Source organism: Polyodon spathula, chromosome 7, assembly GCF_017654505.1.
Source record: "Polyodon spathula isolate WHYD16114869_AA chromosome 7, ASM1765450v1, whole genome shotgun sequence".
NCBI lineage: Eukaryota > Metazoa > Chordata > Actinopteri > Acipenseriformes > Polyodontidae > Polyodon > Polyodon spathula.
The window spans coordinates 44,283,333-44,306,501 of record NC_054540.1 but is presented as its reverse complement, the minus strand read 5'-3'; the positions used below and the strand labels follow the sequence as shown (position 1 = coordinate 44,306,501).

Here is a 23,169-nt window from a genome sequence, read left to right as displayed (position 1 = left end):
GTAGTCATTTGGACCCTTACTTTAGAGATGTCACAATATTTAAAAAAATGTATGTATCTTTCCTAAAATCCCAAAGAGTTTATCAAAATCCAACCCACCTACAAAACCAACCCACAGATTGTACCAAGGTTTTAAACCTTTGGTCCCCAGCACCTGAACAATAATTAAGACAAAATTGTATTTACAAAACTACCTAAAAACCACCAAAATAACTTTCTTATTGTGATTGTAAAAACCAGAAGTTTTGCATTCACTTCTATGCATTTGTTGTGTCATTAAAAAGCACGAGAAGTCTTTATTATAGAAGTGGCTGTGATAGAGGAACTCTCTCCTAATTGTAAGGGACTGACAGACACTGGTCTTTATATGGAGCTGCTGTAGGCAGTTTTCTGTATTCTTGCATGGATCAGTTTGCTAATGCAAGGAAAGCATTCATGAGGGCAGTATGCTGCCCTGACTGTTCTCAAATGCAATTCTTCACAGTTCAGATGCCATGCTTTTATTAGAACAATGGAAATATCGTAAAGCACTGAACCAGTTTCAAAGCTTGCAAGAGGAAGATAGACAAGAACCAACAAATGCATGGTACATTGTCATATGGCATTTTGCTAGATAGTATTACAAATGCAGAGATTCCTATGCATTAGTAATACTAGTGCATGTAGTATATTCTCTGAAATCCCTCAAATTAAAATGGTATTATTAACAGGAATTATTGTGTATATGGTGTTTTCCCTCACTTTTTGTCATAAGTGGAGGTATGGAAACACAACAACTGGAAATATAAAAGTTTATAGCAACATTCATGGCATACTCTGTACCAGGGGTGGCCAATCCTGGTCCTGAAGGTCCGTGTCCCTCCTGGTTTTTGTTCCAGCTGTACCCTAAATTACTTAATTATAACAATATATATGGCACAGTGGGAACAAAGACCAGGAGGGACACCCCTGCTGTATACCATCTGAGAGCTGCAGCATTCCACAATTGTCTTCAGTTTTACACAAATACAGCCATGCTTGCTTCCACCATTCTTCAAAAGCCTTTTGTGCTTTCAACTTTACCCGGAAGAACACTCAGGCAGTTTGTTTACATTCTTTAAGTTTGTTTTAGCTGCAGTATTATAAGCCCCTTTTCCTCAATCCTGCTAGCCACAGCATCACTGTGAGCCATGCAGCAGGCGGAGCAGGAGGGTTTAGACATTAATCCTGCAACCTCTAGGAAGCAAAGCCAAAATGAAAAGCAGTGTCTTTGTTGTGCGGCATTTAACAGGACTCTGAGCATGTGTTTTATAACAGGCTTCCTAAATACAGTGGCTCTCATAAGTATTCACCCCCCTTGGACTTTTCCATATTTTATTGTGTTACAACTTGGAATCAAAATGGATGTAATTAGAAGTTTTTGCCACTGATCAACACAGAAAATGTCCATAATGTTAAAGTGAAAAATAAAATCTACTAATTGTTCTAAATTAATTACAAATATAAAACAGAACATAATTGATTGCATAAGTATTCACCTCCTTTGCTATGACACACCAAGATAAGCTCTGGTGCAACCAATTGTATTTAGAAGTCACATAATTAGTTGAATAGAGTCCACCTGTGTGCAATTAAGGTGTTTCACATGATTTCAGGTAAAATACACCTGTCTCTTGGAAGTCCACAGTTGGTTAGTACATTTCCTAACAAAAGCTACATCATGAAGACAAAGTAACATTCAAAGCAAATACGGAATAAGGTTCTTCAAAAGCACCAATCAGTGGTAGGATATAAGAACATTTCCAAGGCATTGAATATCCCCCGGAGCACAGTAAAGTCCATTATTAAGAAATGTAGAGAATATGGCACAACTGTGAATCTGTCTAGAACAGGCCATCCTCAAAAAATATATCCAGGCGAGAAGGGCATTAGTCAGGGAAACCATCATGAGGCCTATGGTAATTCTAAAGGAGTTACAGTCTTCTATGGCTGAGCTGGGAGACACTGTGAATACGGCAACAATAGCCCGGGTGCTTCACAAAACTGGCCTTTAGGGGAAAGTGACAAAAAGAAAGCCACTGTTGAAAAAAACTCGCATCAAATCTCAGCTAAAGTTTGCCAGAAGGCATGTGGGAGACTCTGAGACCAAGTAGAAGATGATTCTATGGTCTGATGAGACCAAAATAGAGCTGCTTGGCCTCAATGCTAAGTGCTATGTTTGGCTTAGATTGGGAGAAGATTCATCTTCCAGTAAGACAATGACCTCGTACATAAAGCCAAAGCCACACTGGAGTGCCTTAAAACACAATAACGTCAATGTCCTTGAGTGGTCCAGTCAAGCCCGGACCTCAATTCAATTGAGAATATGTGGAAACATTTGAAAACTGCTGTTCACCAAAGGTCCCCATCCAACTTGACGGAGCTTGAGGAATTTTGCAAAGAATGGGTAAAAATTGCAGTGTCCAGATGTGAAAAGCTGGTAGAGACTTATCCAAATAGACTTATGGCTGTAATTGCTGCCAAAGGTGCCTCTACCAAATATTGACTCAAGGGGGTGAAAGCTTACGCAATCAATTATTTTCTGTTTTGTATTTGTAATTAATTTAGAACAATTTGTAGATTTTATTTTTCACTTTAACATTATGGACATGTTTTGTGTTGATCAGTGGCAAAACCTCCTAATTAAATCCATTTTGATTCCATGTTGTAACACAATAAAATGTGGAAAAGTCCAAGGGGGGGGGGGGGTGAATACTTTTGAAAGCCACTGTATGTATTCTTAAAATAATAGAGGACATGGTTCCTTTAAGAGAGCCCAGGCTTTAAATATAAATATTAAAGGTCTGTAAATCAAAGTGTTGAAGTACCTGTATGAATTGCGTATTTGAAATGAGTTATGAGGGAGCAGAGGGATAAGCCCCACCTTGGCATGGTGCTGTTGGTGATGAGATTAGCCCCTTGCTAATAATCAGCACACTGTAGAGCTGGTACAGTCACTGCTGGAGACAGTCCACAGACAAAGACATCTCATAAGCAGCAGTCTGTTTCTGCTCCCCAAACACAATTCAATTTGCAGACATGGATAAATGGCAGAAAACACCAGTTGACAAAAAAGACGTGATTATCATTGGCGGGGGTTTGTCAGATGAGCTGCTTTATTTCCACCTACTTTGTCAGTTTAGTTACACACCAGTTAGATTTAACTCCAGGCAATGCATTTTTCATTTAGTTCTGCTGTCATGCAGTAGATACTTGCGTTGTCTTTTGGAGCAGCGTGTTTTATCCATGGCAGGTACTAGTTTATTAGCAGTGATTTTGCTACAGTGTTATAGTTTTTATACTATGTTATAGTGCTATAATTTGTGAGTTTAAAACTAATCATAAAGTCAGGGAACATTAGAATGTAATCAATAAAACACAGGTTAAATGTCTGGCGGTTTTATTTTAGCACATGTTGTATGTGTGCTATTCATAACTTGATAACTTGCATTGTTATCAAATAATGTTTTGGAAGTTTTGTTGGCAACTATGTTGGCATTTCTAATTACTAAGTCTTGATGAGAATCTCCCTAAATGGGTTCATACAAGTAATATTTGAATATACTGTAAGCTTTAAGAAACTTGCAGAATTGACGATGGACTATTTTGACTAATAAATGAGCTAGGGAGAGTTGTATACATACCAACTGAAAAACACACTTCTTCATTCAGAACCACTTGGTGAACTGCAGTGAGCTATGTGGTGCTTTTGGTCTTGTATCACGATATAAACTATACATATCTCTATTTGTTTACATGATATGTTATGTAAACAAAGTATCACAAGTGTTCAATACACAAGGGGCTAATCTCATCAATATGCTGTTCATTGATATACTCCTCCCCTAACACACACACACACACACACACACACACACATGCAAAGAGCACAGTGCATATGGATCCACAGAAACACAACAAGGCTAGAGTATAAAATACATAGCATTCTGAGAAGTGAATGTTACTGGCTTACTACAGACCTTCCACCTTTTATTTTAGTTGACAGCTTCCTTTTAATAAAGAGTAGTGGTAAGGCTTCATTGTTAATGTGCAAAACTGCCACTTATTGCCTTTTTTCGTTGAAGGGCACAATCTTGTTTCCTGGTTTTGAATGCAAATCCAGATTGCTTCCATGTATCCTTTCAAGTGAAGATAAAAAATATTATTATTGTATTATATTATTCATTCTTTTTTTGACCAGTGGTTTTCAACCCTGTCCCCAATTCTCAGGAATACAATATTTGTTTTAAACGTGCATTGCTTTCCAGTGCACATAAGACAGCACTTACAGACGGACTGTAGCTGTAGGAATTCCTCCAGACATTACTAGGCTGCAATACAATTACAAATAAAACATAATAAAGCCAAATGTTTAGGATACTTCAGAATTAGGGTTGAACACCACTGCTATACATTCTGCAGACGTGCTAGCTTATCAAATCCAATAGGGGCAGAGTCTCAGTGCCACAGTGCAACCGGTGACATCAGCGATGCTGGGTCTCCAAGGTCCAATCAAACCAGGAAAGAACTGTAAATCAGGCTCTTGTCATGCATAAGCGGAGATGAAGAAGGAAAGAATACCCTTCTATACATAGAAGGTAAGTGCTGGGTTATTATCAGTGGGTTAGTAATATATTGATTGGTTTAGGATTGACTGAGAGCCACTGCCTTGACAGCAGCATCACATTTAGAGTCAAATACATTAATCTTAAGATAAGTATTATAAAGAAATTTATAAGATTAATCCAACAGTAATGCAGAGAAAGAAAGGGAGATGAGAACAGAGACAAGAAAGACAATAAAGAAAAAAGATAATAATAAACACACTGGGCAGAGGTGAAGAAGTGGGCCCCTCATTTCACATAAGAAATAAACAAAGCTCTTTAAGCATTCAGAATGTAAACTAAAAGATCAATATGCCTAATTATTGTTAGGTACCTGTTAAAAGGTAATGATACCATTTTATATTAACGTCTGGTGTAAATTTAAGCTGTCGTGAACTAGACTGTGACACTTCAAGGTGACATGCGGTGCTAGTATGGATTCTTGCATTATTTCACTACTCTGTAGATAGGACCTAGTGGTGGCCCCCCTGGCCTAGGGCCCCGGGCAGTTGCCCTGTTTGCTAGCCCCTAAAACCAGCTCTGGTCAGGATACCTGCCAGAGGAGAAAAGGTGAGGTCAAGCAGGGGTGGAACATGTAAGCTGGTTAAAGTAGGACAGAAAGAATTGCTAGGCTGCGTAGAATTTGTGTGCAGGATTAATTGTTAATTCCTCTAAATAAACATTTATGTGTATGTATTCTACATTGCCATGGAAACAGAAAGCTATATTGAAAAAACATATCTTCGTCATCTTTATGTACATACTATATGTAGGAACGTGCAAAAAATCTCTTCCTATGATATATATGTTCCTATACGTCATGATGCTCCCTGGTCAGCAGCTTCATTTACAAACAAACTGCTGCCACTGTCACTCTCACTTCAACAAGCATAGTACAATGGAGAAGAAATAACAAATTCATTATAAAGACACGGACATTCACCCAAACAATGACAGCAACTCGGACCCATATGGAAATAACTTATATTTCACATACACTGAATAAAAATATAAACGCAACATGCAACAATTTCAAAGTTTTTGCTGAGTTACAGTTAATATAAGGAAATCAGTCAATTGAAATAAATTCATTAGGCCCTAATCTATGGATTTCACATGACTGGAAATACAGATATGCATCTGTTGGTCACAGATACCTTAAAAAAAAAAAAAAAAAAGGTAGGGGCATGGCTCAGAAAAACAGTCAGTATCTGGTGTGACCTCCATTTGCCTCATGCAGCGTGACACATCTTCTTCACATAGAGTTGATCAGGCTGTTGATTGTGGCCTGTGGAATGTTATCCTACTCCTCTTCAATGGCTGTGCGAAGTTGCTGGATATTGGCTGGAACTGGAACACGCTGTCATACACGTCGATCCAGAGCATCCCAGACATGCTCAATGGGTGACGTGTCTGGTGAGTATGCAGGCCATGGAAGAACTGGGACATTTTCAGCTTCCAGATCCTTGCTTCGTGGGGCCGTGCATTATCATGCTGAAACATGGGCCTCAGGATCTTGTTACTGTATCTCTGAGCATTCAAATTGCCATTAATAAAATGCAATTGTGTTTGTTGTCCGTAGCTTATGCCTGCCCATACCATAACCCCACAGCCACCACGGGGCACTCTGTTCACAACGTTGACATCAGCAAACCACTTGCCCACACGACGCCATACATGCTGTCTGCCATCTGCTTGGTACAGTTGAAACCGGTATTCATTAGTGAAGAGCACACTTCTCCAGTGCACCAGTGGCCATCGTTGGTGAGCATTTTCCCACTGAAGTCAGTTACGAAGCCAAACTGCAGTCAGATAAAGACCCTGGTGAGGACGACGAGCATGCAGATGAGCTTCCCTGAGATGGTTTCTGACGGTTTGTGCAGAAATTCTTCGGTTGTGCAAACTCAAAGTTTCATCAGCTGTCCGAGTGGCTGGTCTCAGACGATTTCCCAGATGAAGAAACCGGATGTGGAGGTCCTGGGCTGGTGTGATTACACATGGTCTGCAGTGAGGCCAGTTGGATGTACTGCCAAATTCTCTAAAATGACATTGAAGGCGGCTTATGTTAGAGAAATGAACATCCAATTCTTTGGCAAGAGCTCTGGTGGGAATTCCTGCAGTCAGCACGCCAATTGCATGCTCTCTCAAAACTTGAGACATTTGTGGCATTGTGTTGTGTGACAAAACTGTGCCCTTTCATTTTTGTGTTTATAATAAAATTAGTTTTTTTTTTAACTGCAGACTGTTTCTGGGCCTCTATCCACTCGCCAGCCTGCCACATTTGGTGTGAGAAATGGGAAAGCGCCACCTAGAGGCTCAGAGCAGTATTTATTTATTTATTTATTTATTTTTTTGGAATTTTTGGGATTTTTTTTTTTAACATGGGAAAGAAGAGCAGACAGCGGCAAAGGCAGGACAAGCAGCAGCTGAAGAAATGTAAGCTGCTGCAGCCACCACTGGAGGACCCGGCCAGCCTCTTCCCCTGGTGTTCCTGGTGCGGGAAGGAGGACCATCGTTGGCGGTCCTGCCCAGATGTGCCACCGGCAAACTGGTGTGGCCGGTGTGAGGAGGACGGCCACAACTGGGCAGGATGCCCCTACAACCAAGCCCAGGAGGAGGTGCAGTGTTCACCCCGGGCATCAGGGGCTACCCCACTACCTCCAGCACCACCACCTTCACCACCGTCCCAGGAGATCTGGGACTGGTTGATCCCCCTGAGGCACCCTGAGGCAGACCTCGTCCACGATCTTCCCATAGTTATCAACACGCTGTGGTGTCGAGATGGGGAGAGGTGGGAACAATGGAAGGAACAACACCATCCGGAGTCATTCCCAGAGGTTTCCGTCATGGTGGTTATTTACCTGGCGGTAGACATGGAAGATGCCCCGGTCACTCCAATAAAGAGGGGTGAGCCGCCTTCCAGAGAGCCAGAGAGGGGTGAGCCGCCTTCCCGAGAGCCAGAGAGGGAGAAGGAGCTGCCGTCGTCCCGAGAGCCAGAGAGGAAGGAGGAGCTGCCGTCGTCCCGAGAGCCAGAGAGGGAGGAGGAGCTGCCGTCGTCCCGAGAGTCAGAGAGGGAGGAGGAGCCGCCGCTCCCAGAGCCCGAGAGAGGGAGGAGGAGCCGCCACTCCCAGAGCCCGAGAGAGAGGAGGAGGAGCCCAAGGATGCCTGCCTTGCACCGCTCAGGGATGACGCATCCGCATCACCTGGGGTCGCCTGCTGCTCCGCATCGTCTGGGGTCGCCTGCTGCTCCGCATCGCCTGGGGCTGCTGGTGTCTCCTTTTTGTTTTTTAGGCCTCCCGAGGGTCCGCTGCCGCCGTTGCCGCCTCCGCCACGAGAGGGAGCCGGGCCACCGTCGCCGCCTCCGCCACCAGAGGGAGCCGGGCCGCCGTCGCCGCCTCCGCCACCAGAGGGAGCCGGGCCGCCGTCGCCGCCTCCGCCACGAGAGGGAGCCGGGCCACCGTCGCCGCCTCCGCCACCAGAGGGAACCGGGCCGCCATCGCCGCCTCCGCCACTAGAGGGAGCCGGGCCGACGTTGTCGCCGTACTACCTTGGAGATTCGAGGCTCCGACATCAACCCCGCCCACCACCACCCACCAAAACAGCCCACCCAAAGGACATAATTGGACTCTTGGGGGGTGGGGGGGAAGGGGGGAGTTGGCCTATTGCGGCCGGTGTACATTGTACATGGGGGGAGGTATGTGGCAGAGTACAGCTCTGCTCTTTAGAAATTGGCAGGGATGGGGTTAAATTCCCCTACTTGCCTGGGTTCATTGTGTTCAGGTGGCTGGGGTTGATTAGATGATTAGTTGAATTAACGATCAATCAGCGCCCAGCCACCTGACATAAAAGTTTTGGCCCTTGTGCCCTTTCATTTTTGTGCTTATTTATAATAAAATTAGTTTTTTTTTTTAACTGCAGACTGTTTCTGGGCCTCTATCCACTCACCAGCCTGCCACATGGACATACACAAAATAGTCCAAATTGTTGAAGTGAAATGAAAAAAATAACTTGTTTCAAAAAATTCTAAAAAATAAATAATGGAAAAGTGGTGCATGCATATGTATTCACCCCCTTTGCTATTAAGCCTCTAAATAAGATCTGGTGCAACCAATTACCTTCAGACGTCACATATTTAGTTAAATAAAGTCCACCTGTGTGCAATCTAAGCGTGATCTGTCACATGATCTCAGTATATAGACACCTGTTCTGAAAGGCCCCAGAGTCTGCAACACCACTAAGCAAGCAGCACCATGAAGACCAAGGAGCTCTCCAAACAGGTCAGGGACAAAGTTGTGGAGAAGTACAGATCAGGGTTGGGTGAGAAAAAAATATCAGAAACTTTGAATATCCCACGGAGCACCATTAAAGCCCTTATTAAAAAATGGAAAGAATATGGCACCACAACAAACCTGGCAAGAGAGGGCCGCCCACCAAAACTCACGGACCAGGCAAGGAGGGCATTAATCAGAGAGGCAACAAAGAGACCAAAGATAACCCTGAAGGAGCTGCAAAACTCCACAGCGGAGATTGGAGTATCTGTCCATAGGATCACTTTAAGCCGTACACTCCACAGAGCTGGGCTTTACAGAAGAGTGGCCAGAAAAAAGCCATTGCTTAAAGAAAAAAATAAGAAAACACGTTTAGTGTTCGCCAAAAGGCATGTGGGAGACTCCCCAAACATATGGAAGAAGGTACTCTGGTCAGATGAGACTAAAATTGAGCTTTTTGGCCATCAAGGAAAACGCTATGTCTGGTGCAAATCCAACACCTCTCATCACCCCGAGAACACCATCCCCACAGTGAAGCATGGTGGTGGCAGCATCATGCTGTGGGGATGTTTTTCATCAGCAGGGACTGGGAAACTGGTCAGAATTGAAGGAATGATGGATGGCATTAAATACAGGGAAATTCTTGAGGGAAACCTGTTTCAGTCTTCCAGAGATTTGAGACTGGGACAGAGGTTCACCTTCCAGCAGGACAATGACCCTAAGCATACTGCTAAAGCAACACTCGAGTGGTTTAAGGTGAAACATTTAAATGTCTTGGAATGGCCTAGTCAAAGCCCAGACCTCAATCCAATTGAGAATCTGTGGTATGACTTAAAGATTGCTGTACACCAGCGGAACCCATCCAACTTGAAGGAGCTGGAGCAGTTTTGCCTTGAAGAATGGGCAAAAATCCCAGTGGCTAGCTGTGCCAAGCTTATAGATACATACCCCAAGAGACTTGCAGCTGTAATTGCTGCAAAAGGTGGCTCTACAAAGTATTGACTTTGGGGGGGTGAATACTTATGCTTATAGTTTTCTATGTTTTTTGTCTTATTTCTTGTTTGTTTCACAATACAAAATATTTTGCATCTTCAAAGTGGTAGGCATGTTGTGTAAATCAAATGATACAAACCCCCAAAAAATCAATTTTAATTCCAGGTTGTAAGGCAACAAAATAGGAAAAATGCCAAGGGGGGGTCAATACTTTCGCAAGCCACTGTACATCCATGCCTGATCAGCTTTTGCTGAAAACGTCAGGTTATTACCATAACCCTGGTTCTCTGAAAGAGAATGATAACCATTACCGAATGGGAAGAGCCCTCTCTGGCCCCCAATCACTGAGCATATATAAAAAAGCTGCCCTATCAGGGCCCTGCTGTGAGGGGGAAGTCCCTCCCACCTCCTGCTGAAGAGGGACGTCCTCACAGTAACATATCGCCATTTTCTTTCGAAATCAGAGATCAGCTGGGGACAAAACCTTGAAGGGTAATGGTTGTCATTCTCTTTCAGGGAAGCAGGGTTATGGCAATAACTTAACGTTCCCTTTTAATTGAAGGACAACCATTACTGAATGGGAAACTGTACCAAAGGTGTCGTAGCTCCAGATTACCGACAGTACAGCCTTACAGCGATAGCCACAGAGCCCACATGACACCTAAAGGCATGCCGCCTGCAACACCTTAGAACCCAGAGAGGTTCTCGCTTGGTTTGCCACATCAAGGCTGTGAAAACGCGCAAATGTCTGACTACCTGTCCATGTAGCAGCATTGCATAGCTCATCTAAGAAGGCGCCATGAAGGAGAGCCCACGAAGTTTCCTGGCCCCTGGTAGAATGGGCCGTAATGTCCCCCGGTAAGGGGGAGTCTGTCTGTTCATATGCCAAGCATATAGCATCTGCCACCCAGTGAGCTAGACATTGCTTCGATAGGGCCTGACCTATAGAGCGGGACATAGCAGACAAACAGCTGGTTGCACTGTCTCCAAGACGCCATCCTATCCAGGTAACAGCGCAGAACCCGAACTGGGCAGAGCGTGTGCTGTATACGGTCCTCCTCTGACTCGTGCAGGGGAGGTCTGAAAGTTTCCAAAACCACTGGCTGATTAATATGGAATGAAGTTACCACCTTTGGCAAAAAGGCTGGATTTGTTCTTAATGTTAACCGCGAGTCATTTCCAGTGAAAGCCATACATGTGTCATCGATGGATAGCGCATGAAGTTCACTTACTCGTCTGGCAGTCGTAATGACTGTTAAAAATGTCACCTTCAAGGAAATAGGGCTCAGTTCTGCTGACACCATGGGCTCGAATGGGAGACCCTTAAGGACCCACAGTACCATTTCTAGATCCCACTTGGGGACCAAACTTTGCACGGCAGGACTAACCTCCAAGCCCCTTTAAGAAATTGCATTGCCAGGAAATGTTCCCCAGGGGACAAAGAGTCAATTTTGTCGTGGCAAACTGATATTGCTGCCAGGTATACCTTCAAAGTGGACGCTGATTTTCCTTTGTCAAACAGATGTTGTAAGAAGGTTAATATTGTCTCAATAGGGCAGGTTACAAAATCGTGACCTTCGGCTTGGAAAGCTTTCCATTTATATGAGTACTGGGCTCTAGTGCTCAGTGCCCTAGCAGACTGTAGTGTTTCTACCACTGCATCTGGCAAACCTCATCTGAATAGATGGCTCCGTTCAACAGCCAGACCCAAAGTTGGATCTGTGCTGGGTTCGGGCACCATAATAACCCCTCCACTTAGCTCAGGAGGTCCTTGCGTAGCGGGAGCTGCCACGGTTGACCCAACAACATGCCGGAGAGGAGAGAAAACCATGGGCTCCTCTGCCATCTGGGTGCAACCAGCAGAACATGTGCTCTCTCCACCCTGATCCTCTCTGTGCCAGGGTTATTAATGGTAGTGGAGGGAACGCATACAAAAGCCCCTGTGGCCAGGGTTGAGCTAGCGTATCTACTCTCAGGGGGCCCCCATCTCTCTCCATGGAGAACCATAGGGGGCAATGAGTGGACTCGGCTGTGGCAAAGAGGTCGACCCGTGCAATACAGAACCTCTCCAAAATCTGTTGCACCACTTGGGAATGCAGTCTCCATTCCGAGCTGTCTGGAGCTCTTCTGGAAAGGAGGTCTGCTGCCTTGTTGTCCACACCGGGGAGGTGAACCGCCCTGATGGAACGCAAGTTTCTGTGCATCCAGGATGGGAGTCTGTGCGCTGCATGGCGAAGGCCTGGCGAGCGCAGGCCGCCTTGGTGGTTTATGTAGGCTACCACTGTAGTATTGTCTGTCTGGACCAGCACATGTTTGTATACTAACTGCTGGCGAAAATGAGATAACGCCAGGTTCACTGCTTCCAGCTCTTGGGCATTTATGTGCGCTTGCTGCCAATGTCCCTTCCACTGACCTCTTCTTCCTCTCCCATTCCAGACTGCTCCCCAGCCCAGGTTGTAGGCATCTGTAGTGACCACTTCCCTTCTGTGAGGGGATCCGAGGGGCGATCCGATGCGAGATTCCCAGGACAGAGCCACAACTCCAGTGTCTTCCGGCATTGTCTGGACACTCATACCAGCCGGTACCGATCTCGGACCGGGTGCACCTTGAGCGTATTTACCCAGGCTTGAAACGGGCGCATTCTCAACGGCCCTAATAGAAGGATTCTTCTACAACCTTTGTTATATTCTGACCTGTAGGAGAACATCCTCTCTGAATAGGGAGAGTGTGGCTTCCAATGACTGAATCCTGTCTTCTGACAGTGAGGCAAGCATGCTCACAGAGTTTATTTTTATCCCCAGGAACACTGTGGACTGAGACGGTACAAAGTTGCTCTTTTGTTGATGTATAGAGAGCCTTAGCTTCGTCACATGATCTATGACCTGTTATGTGTGGGCCTCTGCACGTGTTTTGGAATGTGCGTAAACTAGTCAATCGTCCAGATAGTTCAGGATCCAAATACCCCGCAGCCTGAGTGGAGCCAGTGCTGCATCCATGTACTTTGAAAATGTGCAGGGCGCCAGAGAGAGGCCAAATGGCAGCACGCAGAATTCATACACGTTGCCTTGAAAGGCGAAGTGCAGATACTTTCTGTGTGTGGGACGGATCAGGACATGGAAGTAGGCGTCTTGCAGGTCGATTGGTGTGAACCAGTCACCCGGCTGGACGGACTGGAGGATATGCTGCGCTGTCAACATGTTGAACTTCCTCTGTTTGAGGAACAAGTTGAGGACCCTGAGGTCCAGAATAGGTCTGAAACCTTCGTCCCTCTTGGGCACCAGGAAGTACCTGGAGTAAAAGCCAGTGAAGGCATCACTTGGATTTACCAAGCGCACAGCGTTCTTCTGTTGAAGACTGGGGAACTCCTGTTGAAAGAGTATCGCACTTGCTGGTTCGATGGTGGTGAGGAGCACAGCATTGAAGGGTGGCGGACCTAAGTGGAATTGTAGAGAGCATCCGTGTCTCATTGTCACTAGCACCCAGGAGTCCTGGGTGCAGCCTTGCCATGGGTCATTGCCTTGGGTCAGTCCGGTTGTGAGGGGGGTTGGTGGCAGCCAGGGCCCGTCAGGGTCAGTCTCCCTTGGGCTTGGGAGGGGGCAGTTCTTTCTTAGGCCCCGGCCTCGGTCTCCAGCCAGAGAACCGGTTACCCCTGGCCGGCAGTGGTCCCTTGCTGCCGGCTCTTCCTCTCCCCACTTGTCTGTTCTGGGGTGGGGGGTGGCGTTCAGGCCCAGTCGCTATTTTATCTCTCACGTCACTGAGACAGGTCATAGATTGCCTCGTGCTTTTGTGTCTGAATTTGGCGGATTTGTTGGTTTCTACCTTCAAATTTAAAAATACTCAGGGTAAAATCATGCTTTTGAGCGTTACTGAGAATGCTACTGCCTGATTCTCCTATCAGTTTACTGACTAGAGCGGGTTTCGACCCCTCTTTTTGAGATTAGCAACGGCCATTACTCCGACCTCGGCATGACCTTGGCACCAATAGACTCGGCACCGATAGACTCGGCACTGATAGACTCGGCACAGACTGCGGTCGCTCTCGGCACTGATTGACTAGGCACCAACTGCTCGGCACCAACCACGTGTTCTTGATGCCGAAGCCGATATACTATGCCCTTTTTATCAGCCCAGCTTCGTCCACGGTCTCTGTGCACAGACACCGTTCGGTGCATCCTCGACGCTGGCACAGACACCGATTAATTGGCGCCAGTTTACAACACTCGGCACCGACGCATCGCTTGGCACAGTCTTCTCGTGCCATGTCAGTGCGCTCCACTGGGTCCTCCGCTGGCTTCCACCAATGCGACCAATGCGCGGCAAAGCTCCCCAGGCAGGATGAGTATTCGACCTGCTCCAGATGCCTAGGGCCAGACCACGTGGTCAGGGCGCTGTCGGGTGAGCTGGACTGCTCTCCCTGCTGCAAGTTCTCAAGAAGAACTAAACGCAGTAGGGCAGCTCTCTCCCCAGCAGAGTCTCTCCCCCTATAGGAGGGGAGAATGAGATCAGTAATTCAGGGCCTTATTCAAAGGTCCTGAAAAACCCTGACTGCCAGGGTGACCAGGGACACTCCTGGATCACCTTCACCCAGGAGGTAGGCGATCCCTCAAGAGGTATCGCTCTCCTTCCCCACGGAGGCGCAGGCACTCTCTGTCGGGATCACCACAGAAACGCCATACCTCGGCTGAGTGGAGTTTCCAGGAGCTGGCGGAGACAGTGAGGGCTCAGCAGACCATGCTGGAGACCCTGTTAAAATCCTAGGGCAGATTTCCCCATACCATCGCAACCCCAACCACACCAGTCCCGATCTCCATCTCCAGCACACAGACCTCTGAGCTCAGACGAGCTGTCCTTCACAGACTCAAGGTCCGACGTGTCTGAACCCGCCACGTTAGTTGGGTATGCCACAGCGGGGGACTCTATACTGTCCCCTCCGCATGTATCACAGAGGGAGGAGTTCCGGGCCTTGATGCAGCATGCAAATGCTGCCATGGACGTTCCCTGGCCAGCTGAGCAGGAGGGAAAAGGGAATCGTTTCCTGAAACAGAAGGGGCACCCATAGCATGCCCTCCCCTTGTGCCACAACTTTCTTGAGCTGGTGCGCTCATCGTGGAGCAACCCAACATCCGCCGCCTCAGCCTCTAGAACAGCAGAGGCCCTGCTACACACTGCAGGAGCCCAAGAAGCAGGTCTAAGCAAGTTCCCCACCATCGGGGACACAGTCACAGTACTGGTGCATGGGTTTACCTTCACCAAAGGGGACAAAGACCCAACCTGCCCATCCAAGCTGTGCAGAACAACAGATGCTAAAAAAGGCGTACGCGTTAGTGACACTGTCAACCACAGTGGCCAATGCTATGTCCATACTGGTCTTGTAGCCGAGAAGCTGCAGGAAAGGGCAACGGAGACGGACACAGGGGAGCTATCGATGGTAACAAGGGTGATGACCGACCTAATGGGGGAGTTAGGTCAGGCATCAGGCAGGTCTCTAGCGGCGCTGGTAACCGCCCTAAGACACCTGTGGCTAACTCAGGCCAAGGTGGTAGAGACCAAGTAGAGACCGTTATTGGATGCCCCCATTACACCAGGGCAAACTTTTGGCGACCATTGATGTGAGCCTTGAAATGTCCCAAAAGGCCACACAGAGTTCGTTTCAAAATTTTCGTGCCTTCCAGCTTATTGTCAGCACCCAAAGTGGCCTTCACAGCCTGCAGGGGCAACTGGGCCTGAACGCCACCCTTCACCCCAGAACAAACAAGCAGACAGAGGAAGAGCTGGCGGCAAGGGACCACCGCCGGCCAGGGGTAACCGGTTATCCGGCTGGAGACCGTGGCCAGTGCCTAAGAAAGACCTGCCCCCGCCCAAGCCCAAGGTAGGACCAAAGGACAGGACCAATGGCAAGGCTGCACCTAGGACTCCTGGGTGTTATCGACAATGAGATATGAATACACTGTACAATTCCGCTTAGGTCCGCCACCCTTCAAGGGTGTGCTCCTTACCATTGTTAAACTAGCAAGCTTCTTCTACTTCTTCAACAGGAGATCACAAATCTTCAACAGAAGAGCGCTATGCACTTGGTAAACCCAAGCAATGCCCTCAGCGGCTTTTATTCCAGGTATTTCCTGGTGCCCAAGAGGGACGGCGGTTTCAAACCTATTCTGGACCTCAGGGTCCTCAACTTGTTCCTCAAACGGAGGAAGTTCAACATGTTGACAGCGCAGCATATCCTCCAGTCCGTCCAGCCGGGTGACTGGTTCACATCGATCGACCTGCAAGATGCCTACTTCCATGTCCTGATCCGTCCCACACACAGAAAGTATCTGCTCTTCACCTTTCAAGGCAACGCGTACAAATTCTGCATGCTGACATTTGGCCTTTCTCTGGCGCCCTGCACATTTTCAAAGTGCATGGATGCAGCACTGGCTCCACTCAGGCTGCGGGGTATTCGGATCCAGAACTATCTGGATAATTGGTTTTCGCACGTTCGAAAGCACACGCCAAGGCGCACACATAACAGGTCATAGATCATGTGACGAAGCTAAGGCTCTCTATACATCAACAAAAGAGCAACTTCGTACCGTTTCAGTCCACAGTGTTCCTGGGGATAAAACTGAACTCTGTGAGCATGCTTTCCTCACTGTCGAAAGACAGGATTTGGTGGTTGGAAGCCACACTCTCCCTATTCAGAGAGGATGTTCTCCTACAGGTCAGAATATATCATAGGTTGTTGGGACTGATGGCAGCCGCCTCGGGAATCCTTCCACTAGGGCTGCTGAGAATGGACCCACTTCAAGTCTGGGTAAATATGCAAAAAGTGCACCTGGTCCATGATCGGTACTGGCTGGTGCGAGTGTCCAGACAGACCTGTCTGCGCCTCGAGATCTCCCCTTGGATCCCCTCACAGAAGGGAAGTGGTCACTACAGACACCTCCAGCCTGGGCTGGGGAGCTGTCTGGAATGGAAGAGGAAGAAGAGGTCAGTGGAAGGGACATTGGCAGCAAGCGCACATAAATGCCCAAGAGCTGCAAGCAGTGAACCTGGCATTATCTCATTTTCGCCAGCAGTTAGTGAACAAACATGTGCTGGTCTGGACGGACAATACTACAGTGGTAGCCTACATAAACCATCAAGACGGCCTGCGTTCGCTGGGCCTTCACCACACAGCTCACAGACTCCTGTTCTGGACGCACAGAAACTTGCGTTCCATCAGGGCAATCACCTCCCCAGTGTGGACAACAAGGCAGCAGACCTCCCTGTCCAGAAGAGCTCCAGAAAGCTTGGAATTGAGACTGCATCCTCAAGTGGTGAAACAGATTTGGGAGAGGTTCGTACCGCACGAGTTGACCTCTTTGCCACAGCCGAGTCCACTCATTGCCCCCTATGATTCTCCATGGAGAGAGACGGGGCCCCCCTGGGAGTAGACACAATAGCCCAGAACTGACCGTCAAAGTGGCGTTTTTATTAGACATTATGTCTGCCAGAAGAGAATGTGAGCTTCATGCGCTGTCCATCGATGACATATGTATGGCTTTCACTGGAAATGACTCGCCGGTAACATTAAGAACAAATCCAGCCTTTTTGCCAAAGGTGGTATCTTCATTCCATATTAACCAACCAGTGGTTTTGGAAACTTTCAGACCTCCCCCGCACCAGTCAGAGGAGGACCGTAGACAACGCATGCTATGCCCAGTTCGGGCTCTGTGCTGTTATTTGGATAGGACAGTGACCTGGAGACAGTCCAACGAGCTATTTGTCTTCTATGGGTCCCGCTCTATAGGTCAGGCCCTATCGAAGCAACGTCTAGTGCACTGGGTGGCAGATGCTATACGCTTAGTGTATGTACAGACAGACTCACATTATGACCTATTCTACCAGGGGTCAGGCAACTTCGTGGGCTTTCCTTCATGGTGCCTCCTTAGATGAGCTATGCAATCCTGCTATATGGACAAGTAGTCAGGCATTTGCAAGTTTTTACTGCCTTGATGTTGCAAACAGAGCGAGAGCCTCTCTGAGCTCTAGGGTGTTGCAGGCGGCATGCCCTTAGGCGTCATGAGGGCTCTGAGGCTATCGCTATCGTGAGGCTGTACTGTCGGTAATCTGGAGCCACAACAGCTTTGGTACAGCTTCCCATTCGGTAATGGTTGTCATTCCATTGAAAGGGAACGTTAGGTTATTACCATAACCCTGGTTCCCTGAAAAAGAATGACAACCATTACCCTTCGAGGTCGGGTCTCCAGCTGACCTCTGATTTCGAAAGAAAATGGTGATATGCTACTGTGAGGACGTCAAACTTCAGTAGGAGGTTGGAAGGACTTCCTCCTCACAGCAGGGCCCTGACAGGGCAGCTTTTTTTACATATGCTCAGTCATTAACGGTCAGAGAGGGATCTTCCCATTCGGTAATGGTTGTCATTCTTTTTCAGGGAACCAGGGTTATGGTAATATCATAAAGTTTTATTTTTATTGCATTTAGTTACTTGTCATTGTTTTCTGTTTCGTGTGTCACTTGATGTGCACTGTATCCAGGTTGAGATGTGTTTCTCTGTCGCTTTGCAGTTTCTGATTGAAATGTTTCTGCAAAAGCTCTGTGGCTCCGTGATATTTTCCCCTGTGCATAAATTGTACAAAATGGAGAAATTGACAGCTACCATGTCCAGTACATTGTAAGATACAGCAACTGGACACCGGTAATTGCTTTCACAGAGAACTAAGTTTTGCGCAGATGGTGGAAACTCGCTTCTCGCTTTGTTTACTGTTCCAACCAGGTTGTGTTTTTTTTCTTCAACTGTTTTGCTAATTACAGTGAAATAAAAATGGTCATTGGTAACATTCATCCCTTTTCCTAAGCACGGTTACATCAGCCTAAGTAACACATTGCCACCCAGTCTGACCAGTTGGACGAGTTTCATCTTTGCACAGGTAGGGGTATGGTCCGCTGCCAGCCAAAACTTGATTCCAAATTTGACAGGCTTGTTTGGCATGTATTGTGTTCACCGACACCGTTCTTTTGTCAGAAACAGCTGCTTCTCCATGTGTTGTTTTATGTTTAGCTTGAAACAGGCAATGCTGTTTTCAGTGAAGTCGTTACAAATTCCTACTGACAAAGCAAATACATCTGTGTAATCAAAACGCAAAAATATCAAGATTTCTCTAAATAGTAATATTATAAGACAGCAGACTATATGCTCACGTAGACAGCCAGACAGCAGTTCTCTAATTCATATACATGCTGCTGTAAACTCAGTAGAGATAGAGATAGCAAACAGACTTGAATACATATACAACATAGCGTATTATAGGTTATATTGACAAAAGCATGTATTGGGTGGGTGTAGGTGTGGGTGGGTGTGGGGCTGATTTGTTGTTAGTCGCATAATAAACTGCATTAAACGTGAGATCCTTTGTGTGTGTTTCCAATAATGCTGGTGCTCGCTACATATATTATATAAATGTATATATATATATATATATATATATATATATATATATATATATATATATATATATATATATATTTTAAGAAATAGCAAGCTAAAAGAATACACGTCATATTAATTGATTTGGCTGATGTGTTTATCCACAGTAATTGACACGTATATACCTATATAAAAAGTACAAGGTTTATGTAAAAGTATATATATTAAGAGGAATGGTAGAGGAATGGAAAATTCCTCATGCCAGCCTTTCGAACTTCTCGGAAACTCCCGAGACTTGTTATATTACGACGAGGAAACGACCAGTAATACAGATCATTACCAATCGCGGTACACGACGAACTAACCTCCCCAACGCTGCAAGTTAATGTCCAATATCCTCTGTAATACACGACATATGCTACCCCATACATGGGTCCATATTGACTTAACCGGGCCTATTCACAGGCAGACGATTGCTAAAAAACAAAACAAACAAAAAAAATAACATAATAATAATAATACACGTGCCTGGTTAGTATTTGGATGTGAGACTGCCTTACAATACCAGGTACTTTAAACTTTTCTTTGGAGTTTTACTCAGTGGTGTACGTTGAGGGTATATGCAGGTAAACAGTGTTTACCCACTTTGAATTTGGGCAATATATCGTTTACCCACTTCTCATATAAGGGATACAGAGTTTACTCACTTCTACTCTTCTGTGATGTGAAATCCTATGTTAAAGACAATGTATCTTAACAGTGAGCGTCTGTGTTGTGTTCAGAGAATGTGAGCGGAGAGAAGCGATGACAATTTCGTTCACCACTCATAATAATATCCGCCACTCTGCTCCACTCTTTCTTTCATTCCGCTCCCCTGCTCCAGACAAAATGGTTTAAGTAATAAGTAATAAGTAAATAAACAAGCTGTTTTTCCCCCATCGTGTTGCCGATTGCAGATGAAAAGATGTATTGTTCATTCAGAAAAGAATACCATTTAATTGTCCTTATAAATTGCATACCTTGACCCAAGTAAAAACAAAACAAAACAAAACAAAAAAACACCTATGCAAAAAATCTAACATAAAGTGCTCAGAGAAGTTGTAGCGGTGGCTAAAAGATTAGCTGCATTACTATGTGTTTAAAATGAAAAGGACTGCTACTTTAATGATCCTACCGGCTCCACCCCTAGAGGGTAGAGGGCAGCTTACCAGAACAAAAGGACTGTGTGTGTGTGAGTGCACTCTCTCTTCCTGCAGACAAGCAGCGCAGAGCAGTGCAGGAGACCCCGTCTCAGAGACGAGTGAAACCAACCAAACTCAGCTAAAGTTTATTAAGCACCCTAAAGGGAAGCTAGGAAGGTTCCAGAGACAGTGTTAGTTGGCAGGGAAGTTCAGGAGCCACAGTTAAAGGAGTTGGGTAACTAAATAAACTAGGAGCTGAAAAAGACAGTTTGCTATATTTAAAAAGGCCTTAAACTAAGACATTCAATGAGCTCGTGGACTGTTGTGACTGTGAATTACTGCGTTCTACACAGGAAGAAACCTAAATCTGGACTTAGTGAAATTACAGAGATGGAACTGCTTTCAGCACCAAGTGCAGGGGAACTACCAGAAGAAAAAAGGGCTCAATGCAACACAAAGAGGTATTACCTTACCAATCGTGAGAAGCGAAGAGAGCGAATCTCCCCTGCCTGATGGCTAAGTACCACCGGGAGGCTGGACCGAGGGGGTCGCCGAGGGGAGAGGGCCTATCGGCAGCTTTGATAGAAAGAGCTCAGTGACACCTACCAATAGGCAGAAGTGTATCCCATAACAATGTTTTGGTGGCCATCTTCGAATTGAAAGGTAACCACAGTAATACCTCTCTGTGTTGCTTGAGCCCTTTTTTCTTCTGGTAGTTTCCCTGCACTTGGTGCTGAAAGCTGGCCTTCGCCACTTTTCCTGGAATCAGTGGTTTTATCCACTTTTATCCAAGTTTTATCGCCTGAGTGTGGTAGATCCCTCATTGCCCTCTGTGGGCACTAGGGTCCTCGAGGTTGCACGCTCATGCCGCTGACCTTGGTCAGCCAGGACTTAGCGTCCCTCATATGCTGCCGTTATTTCCTCGCTCGCAATGGCTCTAGTACACGTTTCCCATAACAATGTTTTGGTGGCCATCTTCGAATTGAAAGGAAACATTAGTTTACCTACAGTAAACCTGGATCCCATAAATAGAAGATGGCCACCGACTGCGAGGTTGCTTCAGTCGACATCATGGTTTCGTCTCGAAAGAGAGCGATTCTCTTATGCATGACGGTTAAGTACCCTCAGGCGGCGGGACCGAGCGGGTCACCGAGGGGAGAGGGCCTATTGGCAGCTTTGATAGAAAGAGCGCAGTGACACCTACCAATAGGAAAGAGTGTATCCCATAAAGATGTTTTGGTGGCCATCTTCTCTTTCAGGGAACCGGGTTTACGGTAGGTAAACTAACGATATCAGTGCACTGAATAGGTTAGTGGGATTTTATGGGTTTATGTCTCATTGAATGTAACCAAGTGTAAACTTGTGACTCCCAGTTTCTGCGCTGAACCAAACACACAGACAAATAAATTGTTTATTTGTTGTTAACTCCTTGATTTTTATATTAAGTAAGCCACGTAATAGTCAAAGTAACGGGGTTAAGCTTAATAAATAGAATAACACACCTGATGTCATATTATAGGTTTAACGGTAAAGAGAATATTGGCACAGACAGGGAGGTGTTACAAATTTATCTAATTGAATTCGATGACACTATTGTTGGGTACTTAAAAAATACGTACATTTGAAATTTTGCATATGATTTGTATCAAATTAGCTTCATACAGGGCTTATTTGTATCCATATATCTCAAATGGAGCTCAAAGCAACCCACAAACACATATTAGTGAGTCTACAGGGCTGATGGACCACCCTGGCTGTACTAATGTATGAACAATCCTTAATCTAAGAGTGCAGAAAATATAAACTGTTCATAGCGCTGTATGCTGCATAAACGTAGAACTGTATAAGACCAATAACCACAGACAGATGGACACACACACAAGGTATATGAAGAGTTTAGATGCAAAATGTGATATACGCTATTTGCACCAAAACTGAGCTAAAAGCAGGATCATTCATCTCACAATGCTTACTTTCAGATGTTCAGTGTCATTTGTCCTCAGAACACTATATACATTTGAGATAAATACAACTCAAATGATCGTTTCTTTCCATAACTCGCTATACGGCTTCTAATTTAGCAAAATCTGACATATCCACGGAGTCAATCGGCATGCAGTATCACAGTCTTGTGACCCTGTCATGCAGAGCCCAGGAGGAATACAGGAGCATATTTAATCTTGCAAATTGTGATTTTATGATTAAGCGATGAATAATTAAAAAAATTGCAGAGAAGTCAATTTTCTAACAGGGTGCAGCAATGGTGAATAAACATTCACAAATAACGCTTAGAAAACTGTCACTCAATCTGAACTGTTAAACTTCCCGTCGTCTCCCTTCCAATGCCAACCCCACTTAATAGTGTTTTCTGTTTGTGTTCTCCTTCTGTGTGGAATGAGAAGATTATCGTTTTTATTTACAGAAACACGTTGCATCTTTAGAAATTGTTGTACTAACGAGGTCAAAAAATAGGTCACATTTTACTAAACATTTTAAAACTAATAAACAAATAATTACCATAATGAACACTATCGTCGTATGTTGCTTAAAACTTAATAACACAATATTCATAATAAAGTTGCGTTCTTATTCATAAACAGTAACACGTTTAAAGCTTGAGACTGTCTGTAGCTTGATGTTGTTTACATTGCCTTCAGCATATTTTAAGTGATTGAAAGCTGAAATTACTTTTTT

At 45.6% G+C, this 23,169-nt stretch overlaps 1 pseudogene; it reads left to right on the top strand.

Annotated features, from left to right (window-relative positions):
- The first annotated feature begins 14,141 nt into the window (after positions 1-14,141).
- LOC121317854 overlaps positions 14,142-23,169 on the top strand; it is a 28,200-nt pseudogene continuing 19,172 nt past the window's right edge.